We start from the raw sequence: 15,973 nt of genomic DNA on the forward strand, positions 1-15,973 counted from the left end.
TTTTTATTGAGTCCTCTCTTACTGACAAGTCACGGCTAGAGTGAATGAGGAGTACTGAAGGACTTTGTTTCACACTATGTTCTATCGTGGACCTTCAACTTGCACAGGTTTGGTGGTCTTATAGGAGTTGAATGCATGAAAGTTCTTAACTCAAGCAGGTGTTCTTAATCACTTCCATTCGGGTAACTGTTAAAGATTTTAGGTGGGTGCTCGGCTGTGGTCCATTGACTAATAATTTCCTGATGTCATCATTTTCAGTGCAAATTTAGCTGGTGTATGAGGCGATAGTGGTGTATGAGGTATTCGTTTTGCAGACGAGAACAGGTTGATTGGGCCCACATACCACACCCACCACCACATCCACTACAACCACCACCCCATCCACCACCACCGCATCCACCACCACATCCACCACCACATCCACCATCACCACCACATCCACCATCACCACCACATCCACCATCACATCCACCACCACATCCACTACCACCACCACATCCACCACCACCACATCCACCACCACTTCACCACCGCATCCACCACCACCACCTCCACCATCACATCCACATCCACCATGACATCCACTGCCACATCCAACACCGCATCCACCACCACCACATCCACCACCGCCACATCCACCACATCCACCACCACCCAATCCACCACCGCCACACCCACCACCACATCCACCACCACCACATCCACCACCACCACCACATCCACCACATCCACCACCACCACCACATCCACCACTTCCACCGCATCCACCACCACCACATCCACCACCACCACCTCCACATCCACCTCCACATCCACCACCGCATCCACCACACCACATCCACCACTACATCCACCACCTCATCCACCACCTGATCCACCACCTCATCCACCACCTCATCCACCACCGCATCCACCACCACCACATCCACCACACCCACCACCATCACTTCCACCACCACATCCACCACCACATCCACCACCACTTTCACCACATCCACAACCACCACATCCACCACCACCACATCCACCACATCCACCATCACCACCACATCCACCATCACATCCACCACCCCCACCACCACCACATCCACCATCACCTCCACATCCACCATGACATTCACCGCCACATCCACCACCACATCCACCACCACCACATCCACCACCACATCCACTACATCCACTACATCCACCACCACCGCTTCCACCACCACCGCATGCACCACCACACCCACCACCACATCCACTGCTACCACCACCCCATCCACCAGTACCACCACCACCGCATCCACCACCACCACCGCATCCACCACCACATCCACAATCACCACCACATCCACCATCACATCCACCACCACCACCACATCCACCACCACATCCACCATCACCTCCACATCCACCATGAAATCCACTGCCACATCCACCACCACATCCACCACCGCCACATCCACCACATCCACCACCACCGCATCCACCACCACCACATCCACCACCACCACCACCACATCCACCACCACCACCACATCCACCACCACTTCCACCGCATCCACCACCACCACATCCACCACCACATCCACCACCACCACCACATCCACCAGCACATCCACAACCACCACATCCACCAGCACATCCACCACCTCATCCACCACCGCATCCACCACCACCACATCCACCACACCCACCACCAGCACTTCCACCACCACATCCACCACCACTTTCACCACATCCACAACCACCACATCCACCACATCACCACCACATCCACCACCTCCACCACATCCACCACCACCACCACATCCACCACCACATCCACCCCCACATCCACCACCATCACCACCACATCCACCATCACCACCACCACCACATCCACCACCACCATATCCCCCAGATCCACCACCACCACATCTATATGTGTGTGGCTCTGTGTGTGTGTAGGTGCAAATGCAATGTTCTTGGATTTTCGTCACAATAAAATACACTGAACATAATCTTCACAAAAGTTATTTACAAACGTTTAAGCTATTGCCATTATAAATTACAATAACTTTTATTTAAGTATTAATTATTTACAAAATTAAAAGACATTGTTATTTGTAATATCAATACATCTAAGTCACGTAAATACAACACACATTTCATTACAAATGCTATAGGTGTCACATTTGCAAAAGTTAAAACTATTGACATTGTAACTGACAAAGCTATTAATTTTGCTTCTTTCAAAACCAACACATAAATAAAAAAAGTGTCATTTACAATACCAATAGCTCAAACTTTCCTAATGCGAGGCCTATTGCATTTCCAATGCTTGTTATGAATATACTGTGTGGCCTTTTTTCACTTAAACTGTAGCAATACGATTAAGATCTGGTAAAACAAGCTGCTTTACAGTCCTTCTGGACTAAGCCTGAAGCTGCTCTTCACAGCTACCACTTTGAGAGCTTTCTAAGGTTGTCTAAGACCACTAAAATCACCATAAGGTCTGTCTGGATTAATGCAGGGTGCTACACTTACATGAGTGAGAAACATAAACTAAGCCAGCCTCCTACATCACTTTAAACTATTTTAAATCTAGGAACCCACCCAATAACCAAAGAGTTTCCTTGGCAACCAAGGTTGAGCCAGCCCAGATACATTAGGGGGCCGATTCCGATTAGGGAGCAAAAAAAGATCGTACGACTCGTATTCGTAGCCGTCTCCGTACGAATGGAAAAAGACCGTCCGAACTGCGTAGTACGATCCGTATCCTGAAAATACATCCGAATATCAGCGAACCGTACGAACCATAATGGAAGTCCTGTACGAAATGGTGTCGGAACCCAAACCATACGATTTGTAAACATGCCGTACGACCAAACAAGTACGATCCAGACCGGGGCCAATGCGATTTGTACGGGCAAACGTAGTTGCGCTTAAAGAATGGAAAACATGGCGCATGAGTGAGCCGCACCAACAAATACGAACTGCACACCAATCAATAAAGCGTACGCGAACATCCCCCCCAAATGGCCCGTATCAGCAAGCCGCACCAACAAATACGAACCGCACACCCCTCAATGAAGCGTACCCAAACCCCCACCCCGAAAACGTCACATATCAGCCAGCCGCACCAACAAATACGAAACACACACCCCGCACTAATAAAGCATGCAAATCCCTAAACCAGCACAAGGAGGATGCAAACGAGTCGCAAAACACCACAAAACATGTCTCCTGTGCACCCACCCCCTATACTGTTTGGGCACTGCTGGGAGTCCTGTGCACACACCCCTCCTATGTCTGGGCACTGCTGGGAGTCCTATCTACACCCCCCTCCTATGTCTGGGCACTGCTAGAAGTCCTGTGCACCCACCCCCTATACTGTCTGGGCACTGCTGGGAGTCCTGTGCACCCACCACTCAGATGTGACGCACCATACACATACTTTTCAGACGTGTGTGCGGCACTTATCACTATTGCAATGGTGACATGCGCTAGCGTGTGGTGCACCGTACCCCGACATTAATGGCATATGTGCGACACGTATCACTATTGCAATGGTGATATGCGTGTGCCTGTGTCACAACGTACCCCGACGTTAATGGCGTTTGTGTGACACGTATCACTATTGCAATGGTGATATGCGTGTGCGTGTGGCGCAACGTACCCCGACATTGATGGCGTATGTGCGGCACATGAGCTAACAGCAGAGTACAAAGTTCCCCAGGGGAAGTGTGACAGAGTGGAGAAAATAGTAAAGTGACTGGATGGGTTCCCTTGTCGGAAGTTAGAGAGCCTCACACACCCAGAGTATTAGGTGTGAAACACACCCTGACTGGAGGGTGTCCAGTGTCATCATCGACTCACTGCCCCTCGACAGACCGGCGCTGCAATGTCTGACGGAGCACCAAAAGGCACTCTTTTGGCGGGGTTCTTTTGTTCCTTGCCGATGGTGGATGTGAGTGAGGATGAAAGAAAGTGTAGTCGGTGCAAAAGTGAGTGAAAGTTAAAAAGGGTGATCAGTCCACACTGACTTTTATTAACGTGGCTGATTCCCTGGTTAAAAGGGGTGGGAGGGGAGCTAGAGGCCGTATAGGTATACAGAAAACTAACTCAACCCCCTGGTGTGGTCAACATGTTTCTCGCCAACCGGCGATTCGTCAGGACCTCAACAAAGTACTACACAAAAACACATGCTCATTCACTTTGAAGAAGACAGATACAACCTCTCTGGGTCGGAGGTAAGGAGGGCCACGGGGTCCTGCTCTATTTAGGCGACCCTAAGGGAAATGATTAGGGCCTCGCAGCATACTCCCGTGAGGCCAGCGCTGATAGGTTAGATGCACCTTTAGACAGGCACTGGATCGGCGGAACACCTACCCCTCACGCTCACAGCACCTGGTCTGTGCGGGACATATCACTATTGCAATGGTGATGTGGGCGTGTGGCGCACCGTACAGGTATACTTAGGTTGTTGTGGTACATTGTACTCACCGTCTGCGCCATCGTCGGTTTCGATGTACGAGGCCGTAGGCATACAGGCCTGGGATGACACGGACGATGAGGTTCATGTCGCGTATGTCGCGTACCGGGGTGCGGTTCGGGCCGGACTCTGCTTTTACGGCAGTTTTCAGCTCTCGTAGCAAAAGGGCTGTACGGAGTGTCGTCAACACGGAGCATACTTCCAGGTCCGGAAAGAGCGGCCTATTTACGTTCGGACATAGCGTACCGCGTCAGCCGGATACAATCCATATGTACTTTCTAGTTGTATGGTGTTTGGTACGAGTCGTACGGAGTGGCGCTTTGGGTTCGGATCGTACTTGCTCGTTCGTACGGGGACGTTGTAGGTGTACGAATCGTACGGGAAAAACGCTCTGTACAGCTAATCGGAGTGCTTTTCCCCGAATCGGATTCGACCCCTAGGTGTCTGGATGAGGACTCTATGATGAAGCATGCCACTTAGAATTCCAGTGGGGTGAGAGCTCTTTTAATACCATAGGGTGTTCCCCTTGGGCTAGTATAGACAGATAGGCTAAGCAAGGTAGTGGTTCGATCCTGTTGTTTTTCTACTGTTAGGTGTTTGGGAAGGTATGCAAACCCTGTGTAACTTCTGCTCACTCCTTCTTGGAATTTAGTAATAAGAATCTAAGCCACATATATAATACATTTGACACTTGGCTTTTATGTGACTTCTGCCCGAAAGCCACACTCTAACCTCATGCACGAAGAATTAAAGACAAAACATTGACCTTTGATGTGAAATAGGAGAAATAAAGAGATGTCTATTTAGTGGCTTAATTGCACAAAGTGAATGCAGAAAACCTGTGTGCAGTCCATGACCTCTGTATGCCAGGTGGGTACTGCTGTGATGATTGAGGTCTGTCGTCCTGGTGCAATGCTCTGTCGAGAAGAAGGCAGTCGCACTCTGCAATGCTGTGCCATGACGGGGTCATTTCCCTGTGTGCACTGTCACAAACTCCTTATACCAGGAGGGGGACTGTGGTGAAGTGATAGGACTGTTGCCTTGGTGCAGCGTGCAGCTTTGAAGGAGAAGCAAATCATTACTCGTGGAGGAAGAGCAACGATTCATCAACCCAACAATCCAGGATGACCCAAGACCTGTGGCTGAATTCAGGGAGGCTTACAACATAGGGAGAGGTGCGTGTGGATGCCTGCAGCCTCTACAGTAGCATCCAGTCTTTTGCTCACTACCGGGCTGTAGATGTGTGACAGGGCACTGCGACCTACCACTGCAGCGAGAGTGGGTAAGACTGAATACTGTTCTGATAATACTGGGCTGGGTCTGAGTGACACGCTGCAGCACAGAGGCACTTTGACTTTCTCAAAGCCATCATGGAACTTCTAAGACTTGAACTTATTAGCGGGCCTAGCTGAAATGCTGCCTCGCATAAACAGAGAATAACTTTGATTCTTTTACAGGGAAGTGGAACTTGAGAATTGATCCAAGGAAAGCTAATGTGCCTGCCTTTATATTATTTGCACACAAAATACATTGGTGGATATATGGGAATGCCAATACACCAATCATGTAAAACCTGCCTGACGCACAGTAACAACAATTCAGTGCAATGGGCTGCCTTGTGTATTTTTTTTCTCAAAGCCATGCAAAAACTTTCCTATGAGGCTATTTCCTCTTTGAATGTGTGCTGCAGAATGCAGCACACATGGCAAGACGAAATAAGCAGAACTTGACATATTTCTTCTTATACCAGCCTCATATAAACTCACCAGTTTGGTGCAAACCTATATTTACAAGTCATTGTAAATATGGTTTTGCATCAAAAAACATTAATGGATGCACAGGAACGCCCTAGCACCACCCACGTAATACCTACCTAATTTAAGTTAGTGCAAGGTACGGCAATGTGCTGCCTTGCGTTAACTTTGAGGGGGGGGGGTTGTTTTACAAACCCAGACAAATGAGATTTGTGTGGTACTGTAAATCCCAAAATGGATTTCGCATCAGGGTTGTGCCAGAAAAGTGACTTAACACTGATGCAAAATCTGGGCCTCAGATTTTACCTCTGCCACAAAGAAAGTGACAAGAAGAAGAAAACTGACATTACATCTGTTCTGATTAATTGGTTGCAAAGATCTTATGAGGTTAAGCCACTGCTGCAGAGATCTGTGTGTTCCCAGTAAATCTGAGTGAATATTAATTCTAAAATAACTCTGGAGATTAATGCACTTGCTGGAAAGTTCTGTGTTTCCTCTCGTCTCAGTATTACTCAAAGTAACATAGAGGGTTAATGTGTCTCATGCAAAGCACATGATGTAACATTCAAATGACAGATTTTATTTTATGTAGATAGTAAGTCTTTGAACACAATTGCATTGTCATCCTTATAATATAGCACAGTGAGCTAAGGAAGATCTTGTGTGACTTTTCCATCTTGTAATTCCCCCAGTTTTATTGTAACATATCTTGTACATTGATTTACAAATGCATCTATTTATTATATTTTTAATATGTACATGTGATGTAAAACACTCTGACACCCTGCATTGGGATGAGTGGAGCTATTAAGAAAAATAGTGGCACTTACATTATTTCAACACCTCCTCATAGGTAGTAAATCTATATATATAAAAACAAATGTATGTCTGTCTGTCTGTTTGTCCATTATGCATTACTACACCATTCATCCGATCGCCATGAAACTTTGGGAAGTTGTTGAGTACACTCCCGCGAGGGTTTCTGGCAAAAAAAATAATAATAATAAAAAAAAAAAAAAACATTTGTTAAAAGTTGTTGAGTACACTTCACGAAGGTTTCTGGCAAAAAATAAAAAAAATTAAATATCGGGCCCCCGGCCCCCCGGCCTCCCAGGGCCCTCATAATCTTTCCAATACTGAACGTTTACAGTTTCCGGTGCGACTCATTTTTTGCAATGACCATCAACAAAGCACAAGGACAATCGCTGCAAGTGTGTGGACTACATTTGGAGAATATGTGCTTCTCACATGGACAACTGTATGTGTCCAGCTCACGCGTTGGAAAACCTTCTGATTTATTCGTGTACGCACCAGACGGAAAAACAAAAAAAAAACGTGTATCCACAAGCACTTGAATAAATAAACAGAATTAACACAACACTTCAAAATGTTTTCCATATTAAAATGAATAAGTTTAAATAAAAATGACACAATGTAAATTGAATGTTATCATAACAAGTTTCCTTAAATTTCCTTTCTTCTGAGATCGCAGCAACGCGCGACGGGTAAGCTAGTGATATATAAATTACATGTATTTAGTGTAAACACTGGGAAAAACCAACACATCTGACTATTTTACAGCGCATGTGAATCTCGTAAACAGAGCATAAAAAAAGTGAAAAGCTACCTCTTCTGTATTTGTGAAGTGCAAAAAAGGCATGAGCCTTTGTTTCCACTTCACTACATTTCCATCTAGGTGTGAGGCACCTAACTAATCCCAGCCAGGGTACTGGAACCAAAGGAGGCCTGATGACCCCTCAAATTCAGCCTTTGTTACTGTCCCAGCTGGAGTCTGAAATGAGAAAGCCCCCTCCCCTATTGCGCATTGCTGCTGATCAAAAGCAGACAACGTGAAGGGCTGCTGAATGTGTCCTGGTGTTTGAAAATTACACCAGGACGAGTTCAGCACATTATTCTGTAGGGCCCAACTTCTTGGCAGAGTGTACAGCATTCACCCTGTGAAAATAGTGGGTGGATGCCGTCGACCCGCCTGACTTGCGCCCTGCTGGGTCTCATTACCCCCAGGTCCCTCTAGTCCTCATCCCCTTCATAACATATGAGATAGTCCCATCTCCTGCACAGAAAAAAAGAAGGAATGCTGGACATACTCCTCCCCTCCCTCTGGGAGTACATAAGCGTACAGGTCCCAGCATTCCTCCTGTTCTTTTTTCTGTCTCTGCCTATACGGAGAGAGATCGTTGCTGGAGCTTCCTGCTCCTGTGGTTTTGGATTTCAATCACGTGGATGCTGTTGGGCAAGTGTCCTTGTGTGTTTCCAGTTCCTCACCCTCCCTGCCGGGCTTGGGAGGTGTGGTTTGGGCCCCATTTTGCTGTCTGGGGTCATCTGCATGCCCCTCCTGGTTTCCAAGGCTTTGCCGGGGGGGGAGCGGTGTGTTCGGCCATCCGAAGGCGGGTTGCCTGTCTTCCGGTAATGGCAAGGCGGACGTCAGGCGTTCCGAGGCGGGCTCCTTCACTTTGTGGGGATTTAGGAGCCCGCTCGGGTGAGTACAGCATAGCGGATTTTGGCTGTGTTTGCTGCATTATCTCTATCATTTGCAAAGATGTGGTGCTCTTTATTTGCTGATCCTTGTGGGCTTTTGTTGGCTGGCTGGGTTGCTTGAGTCCAGTCCTCATGGGAAAACATGCGAGGAAGAGCCGCCATAGGGAGCGCTCCTCTTCCTCTGATTCCTTCTCCTCCCATTCTCCTGCCAGGTCTCGGCGTCGCAGGGAGTCGGTGATGCCAGGCTTAAACGTCTGATTAGAGAGACACTTTGCTAGATGAGATGACAGGTGATGGTGCTTGGTCTAAGGGCGCCGATCCGGTGTCTTCTGGTTCCACTGAAGGTGGGCTGAGTGGTTGGGTGACTCTGAACACAAGGGAAAGTACATCGACAAGGACATGTTGGCTGGGCTGCTGAAGCATGTTATATCCAACATGGGGTTTCCGGATGATGAGGCTCCAAGTACGTCTGGTGGTCCCTTGTTGCGCCAGTTTCAGAGCTCTGCCACTGTTGATGTGTCTATTCATCCTTTCATTAAAGACGTGCTGCAGAGAGAGTGGGTGGATCCTGATCGGATCTTGCTGCCCCGTTTTATGGCTAAACTGTACCCTTTGCAGGATATAGCTGCTGAATTGCAGGATTCCATCCCTATTAATTCCTTTGTGGCCAGTCTGGTGGGTCGCACTTCCTTGATAGAGGATGCAGTGCTGAAGGACCATGTGGTTAAAAAGGTTGATTACTCCCTCAAGAAGGTGTATTATGGTTCCCATTTGGCATTGAGGGCAGGCATTTACAGGACTTATGTTTCGCAGTCCTTGCTTTCGGATCTCAAGTCCCTGTACCAGTCTATGGACGATAATACTGGCTGTTCCAGTCTTCTAGAGCATATTGAGCGGCAAGTGTAGTTCCTCTCGGATGTGTCCTTTGAAATGGTGCGGCCCCTGCCCTTTCCAGTGGGACGTGTGTGGCTACTCGTCGCAATCTTGTGTTTGAGACTGGAAGACGGACTCTGCTCAGAAGGCTTGCTCTTTACGTCTACCTTTCAAGGGGACAATGATATTTGGGGAGGAATTGGAGAAAAAAGTGCATAAGTTGTTTAAAGAGAAGTATCATTCTTCTTCTTTTAAGCAAGTCTCCTCTATTTCTGTTTCCTCTAAACCCAAGTCTTTTTTCCGTCCTTCCTCTCGTAGGCAGTTTTCTGGGGGTCGGGGACGGTTTTCTTCCAGACGTGGCCGAAATCGAAAGGCTAAGTCCCCCCCTCTGAAACCTCGTTCCTGACTATGTGGCTGGGGTTCCGGGATCATTGGTAGGAGATCGGCTGCGGTTCTTCATGCCGGCCTGGGTGAGGTTCTGTTCAGGCGCTTGGGTGTTGGACATCATTAGCATGGGTCATGTGATAGAGTTTTCCTGTCCTCCTCCGGACTCAGGGGTTTGTCCGACTACTTGGCCGTCCTGTCTGTCCAAGAAGGTCCGAGCTGTCTCTGGGGTTAGATGCTCTTCTTCGGAAGGGTGGTCTTCAGGTAGTTCCTCCTCTGGAAGTCGGGCTGGGGTATCACTCTCGGATTTTCCTGGTTCCCAAGGTGACAGGGGGGTTCCGCCTGGTCCTAGATTTGAAGGCCCTGAACAAGTGGGTGGTTTGTCTGCCTTTTCATATAGAGGCTCTTCAGAGGGTGATTCCCTTGGTACTTCCAGGCCATTTCATGTGCACCCTTGATCTTCAGGATGCTTACTACCATGTCTCGATTCATCCCCACTCACGTCGCTTCCTGAGGTTTTGTGTTCAGGGGGTCATTTTCAGTTTCAGGTCCTGCCATTCGGCCTGAGGTCTGCTCCACGAGTATTTACCAAAGTTGTGGCTCCGGTGGTGGCTGTGTTGCATCTTCGAGGGCTCATGGTGTACCCTAACCTCGACGACTGGTTGATCCATTCTCCGTCTCATTCCCTGTTGTTGGAGGATCAGGGGGTGGTGTGTTCTGTGTTTAGGGATCAAAGTTTCCTTCTGAATCTCCCCAAGTGTCATCTGTCTCCCTCCCAGGACTTGGTTTTCATTGGGGCCAGGTTTCGGACCAATCTTGGCAGGGTGGTCCTGCCTGTGCCTCGGGTCTTGATGTTGGTATCTCTGGCTCTGCGGTTCTTGCAGGGGGGGTTCCTTTCCAGTTTGCCTCTTGTTGCGCCTTCTGGGTCTCATGGCGCTGACAGTGTTTACTGTGGGTTGGGCTCGTTTTCACCTCCATCCTCTCTGGTTGTACCTTCTGTCTCATTGGGATCCTGTGTCTCGCAAGCTGGATTGTCTTCTTTGTCATGCCCCAACGTCCCTCCTGCACTGTAACTTTAAGAACATGATTATAAAAGACGGGTAGACCAGCAGAACGTTGCTTCACGTTCTTGCGTCTAGCTCCCGTTGTTGTGGGTTCCGTCCCAACCTGTTTTGCCTGACTTCCGGTTATTGCTTGTTCCGGTTTTGCTTCCTCTGCGTTCCTGCCCGCTGTCGGAGGATTGAGATTTTGAGTCCTTCCTTCGCGCTCTTGGTAGTATTTTCCAGTGGAGTGACGTTTTCCTATCCTATCGTCCTCCTGTGCGGTCGTTACCGCTTTCTCTTCCTTGCTCATCGTCCCCCTATCCTTGAGCTCCGCCCGCCGGCCGGGTCCATTCCCCGCCATCCGGCTGGGCTCCACCTCCACTTTCCTTCCCCCTGCCCTAAAGCGCTCCGCCCGGCGGCCGGGTCCATTCTCCGCCATCCGGCTGGGCGCCTATCCCATACAGCTCCTGTAGGTAGTTAGGTTTTCTTTTGGTTTCCCCCTCATTCCTGGTGCTTCGCCCGGCGGCCGGGATTGGTTCTCCGCCATCCAGCTGAGCACTGCCTGTGCATTCTTACGTCACTCTGGTAGCTGAATTCCCTGGTGCACTGTTCAGGTTCATCCATTCCTGGGCCATCCATATATCTGGTGGGGATTTATTGTGGACCAGAGTTTGTCATATCCAGGCGCCTTCTCACAGAATCACGGTAACAGCGCTGTGCGCTGCCTTTTTCAATATATATATTTGGTGATTATCTTGCGTGAAGAACTAAATGTATTTCCTGTTTAACAGATGTTAAATACAAAGCATTTGTTCAAACACATATTCACAAGGACTCTTCCGGGTTATTCCCCAGAACATACAAGAGTAAGAATTACCCCTTGGAAATTGATACTTACCAGCCTAGAGTGAGAAGTAGTTAATAACGATTTTCCTGTCTTGTTTAAAACAGAAAAAAGAACAACGAACACCTAATACTACAATACTATATGTTCCACCGCCCAGTGAATCTAGTGTGGTATGTAGTGTATGTCATATATGTTATGGACATTGTGCACATTGATGTTGTGATTGGCAAAGGTAGACATTAATATATATTCCTTTTCAGCCTACCCGTTATCCAGCATCCAGTCAGAAGTTCACAGTCAAGCTCTATTGTTTTCCCCCACTTTCCTTGTTTTGTTTCCCTGTTTTCCCCTGGCGAGCCATCCGATACTCTAGTGTTTGATAGAGTCGGAAGGCCGTAGGGGAAGGCTGCGGACTACTCTTCGGATTCCTGACGCTCCTGTGGAACTTGCTTGGAAACCATTACAGAACGTGAAGCCCACGTGGTGTGTTCTGCCCGAGCGTTATGGATCTAGAAGCAGTTTCCTTAGCAGATGTAGCTGGCATGTTAGGAAATTTGCAGGTTGAAACCCAGGTTTTGATTAATAGGGTAGATACTCTACAAAGACAACAAACTGCAGGGGCTACGGGTGGAGGAACATCTGTTGTACAGGTCACTACACCTCCTTTCATTCCTCTAGCACCCCCTGAAAGGTATGCAGGAGATGCGGCGCGATGCGCCGACTTCCTTGGTCAATGCCAGTTGCATTTTTCTTGTAAGGGTAATTGCTTTCCCTCTGATCAGGCCAAAGTGGCTTTTGTGATCTCGTATTTGAGTGGTGCTGCGGCAGATTGGGCCATACCTTTGGTAGACAGGGATGACCCGCTACTGCATAGTTACGCAGCATTCAAGAGAGAATTCCGTAAACTTTTTGACAGGCACATGTATACCCATTCCTCTGATACAGAGTTGTTAAATCTTAAACAAGGGAATCAAGATCTTGTTGCTTATATAACTTCATTTTGTAGATTGGTAGTTGAATCCAATTGGCCCGAAGAAAAACGCTGCACGTTGTTTTATAGGGGCTTAAGAGACGATTTAAAAGATGCCCTCTCACAAATAGTTGACCTTCCTACATCCTGTACAAATCTGATTGATTTAGTAGTCAAAATTGAACATAGAATACAGGAAAGGAAGCAAGAAAAAGGAAAGTTTGAAGCTAGATATGTCCCTATTTGGGAAAAGAAAACTACCACTTCAGAGAAGACTAGCGATGATAGCGAGCCCATGCAGATAGGCATAGTAAGAGGACCTCTGACGCCCGAAGAGAGACAGAGAAGAAGAACCCTTAGGCTTTGTCTGTATTGCGGCAAAGCAGGTCACTTTCTAAAGGAATGTCCTATTAAACCCGCACAAACAAAGTACTCGGGAAACTAGGTAGCCCGGGATCTTGTGAGACAAGGATCCCGGGTAGGTCTGATCTTACAGTCTCCTCTTCTGATTATTCCTCCACTCCTACCAACCATTTATATGTGTCTGCATACCAAACTCATGGAACGAACGGACTACATGTTTTAGTGATTATACATTCTGGCGCATCCGGGAACTATATGGATGAGGAGTGAGCAAAAGAAAATTTGATACCCTGTGTACCAAAAGAGATAGCTAGTAAAGTCACTACCATAGATGGCAGCACTCTTATCTCTGGTCCTGTTACACATCGCACAATACAAATGCATATGAACATGGAACCCAACCATCAAGAAGATATAACATTTGATTTCATTTGTTCACCACAATTTCCAGTACTCTTGGGTATCCCTTGGTTGAGGTCTCATAATCCTACTATAGATTGGGAAACCTCTACAATAACATTCCCCTCTGTTACTTGTCCACACCCAGTAGGGGCAGCTGTTGAAAAAATACCCACTGGTATAGAAAGCAGTAAGAACATTTCAGAACTACCGTCTTGTTACCATGATCTGAAGTCGGTCTTTGATGCTAGAGAAGCGGAGATCCTTCCTCCACATAGGGTCTACGACTGCCGTATTGATCTTGAGCCAGGGGCAAGAATCCCATGTAGCAGAGCCTATGCACTCACAGAAAAAGAGAACGTGTATTTGAGAGAGTACTTAGACCTCATGCTTGAGAAAGGTTTTATTCGTCCTTCTCGGTCTCCTGCCTCTTCATCTCTATTTTTCATCCCAAAGAGAGAAGGGGGTCTTCGCTGTTGCATAGACTATAGAAAGCTAAATGATGTTACCATAAAAAACCGTTATCCTCTGCCTCTTATCGCCGCCCTCCTTGACAGAGTACGCAACCCCCAATATTTCACCAAGTTGGAATTGCGTGGGGCTTACCATCTCGTACGTGTCAAGGAGGGAGACGGGTGGAAAACTGCTTTCTGTACTAAGTTCGGGCTATTTGAATACCTTGTGATGCCCTTTGGGCTTTGTAATGCCCCTGCGGCGTTTCAGTTTTATAAACGAAGTCCCAAAAGACATGCTTGGCGTATATGTAATAGCATTTATAGACGATTTACTGATTTTCTCCACTACTATGACTGAACATAGGCATCACTTACGTAACGTATTGGAACGTTTGCTGGAGAACCGTTTATACTGCAAACTGGACAAGTGCACGTTCCACACTCAAGAAGTCCCCTTTTTGGGGTATGTTGTGTCTCCTTGGGGCCTCCGCATGGATCCCGTTAAGGTAGATGCAGTTCTTTCATGGCCTGCCCCTCGTAATGTAAAGGACATTCAGAGTTTCTTGGGTCTGGCTAATTTTTACAGACGGTTTATTCAGAATTTTTCAGACCTGGTGGCACCCATTACGGCCCTGTTGAGGAAAGGAGTGCCATTCTTTTGGTCTACTGAAGCTAATTGTTCCTTTCAGCTACTTAAGGAGGCCTTCACTAGTGCCCCCGTTTTACGACATCCAGATCCGGCCCTGCCCTTTGTGGTGGAGGTAGACGCTTCCCAGGTGGCAGTGGGAGGTGTTCTATCACAGGCGGATCCGGTGTCTGGAGAGTGTCACCCAGTAGCTTATTACTCACATAAATTTACCCCTGCTGAATACAACTACGCAGTGGGAGATAAAAAACTCCTAGCAATCAAAAAGACATTTGAGGAGTGGAGGCAATACTTATTGGGCGCTAGATATCCTGCTGTAGTGTATACCGACCACCGTAACCTACAGTATATCAAGTCAGCTAAAGCTCTTTCCATGAGGCAGTTGCGTTGGTCCCAATTTTTCAGTGAGTATGACTTTTCCGTGAAATACAGACCAGGGAAAAGAAATGGCAAGGCGGATGCACTATCCCGATTGGGGTTCCAACACCCCATAGAGTCAGCCGATCAGACCTTTATCATTCCCAGAAAAAACATCATAGGGGGCATATGGACTGAAGAGGATTTTGCAATGCAAGTTAAGAAAAGTCAGACCACAGTAGACATGCAAGCTATAGTAGGTGCCCATGCAACCTCTACTGAAGGAGGTTATGTTTACGTTCAGGGTGGAGTGGTATTGCCCTCACATGAGTTACAAGAACAGGTCATGGAGTGGTATCATAGCCATCCGGTGGCCGGTCATCCAGGGATCAAGAAAACAACCAAAGCTGTACGCGACCGGTTCTGGTGGCCTACTATGCTGAAAGACATTGAATTCTTTGTCAAAACATGCCATGTGTGTGCTCAGACCAAAGTATCTCACTTGAACCCAGTGGGCTTACTCATGCCTTTAGCTTCTCCACCAGGCCCTTGGCATACTGTATCTCTTGACTTTATAGTGGAGTTGCCACTCACTAAGATGAAAAATAATACTTTGTTAGTTGTTGTCGATCTATTCACGAAGATGGCTCACTTCGTGCCCTTGGGGGGTTTACCTACAGCTGTCGAACTGGCATCTATATTCATGCAGCAAATAGTCCGACTCCATGGTTTCCCTTCCGTCTTGGTTTCTGATAGAGAAGCCCAATTTGTATTGCATTTCTGGAGGTGTTTGTGTTCATTGCTCCAGATAGATGTTAGATTGTCCTCGAGTCACCACCCTCAGTCAGATGGGCAAACGGAGAGAGTTAACCAATGTTTTGAACAGTACATAAGGAATCAGGTATTGCAGTCCCTGATAGACTG

This window comes from Lissotriton vulgaris, chromosome 5 (genome assembly GCF_964263255.1).
Source record: "Lissotriton vulgaris chromosome 5, aLisVul1.2, whole genome shotgun sequence".
NCBI lineage: Eukaryota > Metazoa > Chordata > Amphibia > Caudata > Salamandridae > Lissotriton > Lissotriton vulgaris.